The sequence below is a fragment of the Penaeus monodon genome, chromosome 29, assembly GCF_015228065.2.
Source record: "Penaeus monodon isolate SGIC_2016 chromosome 29, NSTDA_Pmon_1, whole genome shotgun sequence".
NCBI lineage: Eukaryota > Metazoa > Arthropoda > Malacostraca > Decapoda > Penaeidae > Penaeus > Penaeus monodon.
In genome coordinates, this window is record NC_051414.1 from 6,890,737 (window position 1) to 6,891,024 (window position 288).

General features: G+C 52.4%; 1 protein-coding gene across 1 annotated transcript in view; it reads right to left on the minus strand.

Annotated features, from left to right (window-relative positions):
* The window catches only part of LOC119591921 (ras-related protein Rab-23-like), a gene marked incomplete in the record, with an annotated part of 62,269 nt that overhangs the window by 9,416 nt on the left and 52,565 nt on the right, over positions 1-288 (minus strand).

Sequence of the window (288 nt, forward strand, 5' to 3'; positions counted from 1 at the left end):
TGCAAATTCTTCACCAATTCTCCGTCATACAATAATCGACCAGCATCGCAAGCACCCCCAACGCGGCAAGCATTTTCTCTCCTCAGCATTAATGTTCTCATCCAACACTCGGCAGGGAGAGTGTTGCCCACTTGGTGCGCCGTGACGGATGGCGACGGCGTAGCACGGAAGCTTGAGACGTGGCACGGTTGCTGGCTGAGGTGGCGAGTCGTCTGTTTTGCTTTTTCCGGTTGATTGATGAGAACACGCCGGTGCTAATGTTAGAACCAATGCTAACTGTGTGGGTTT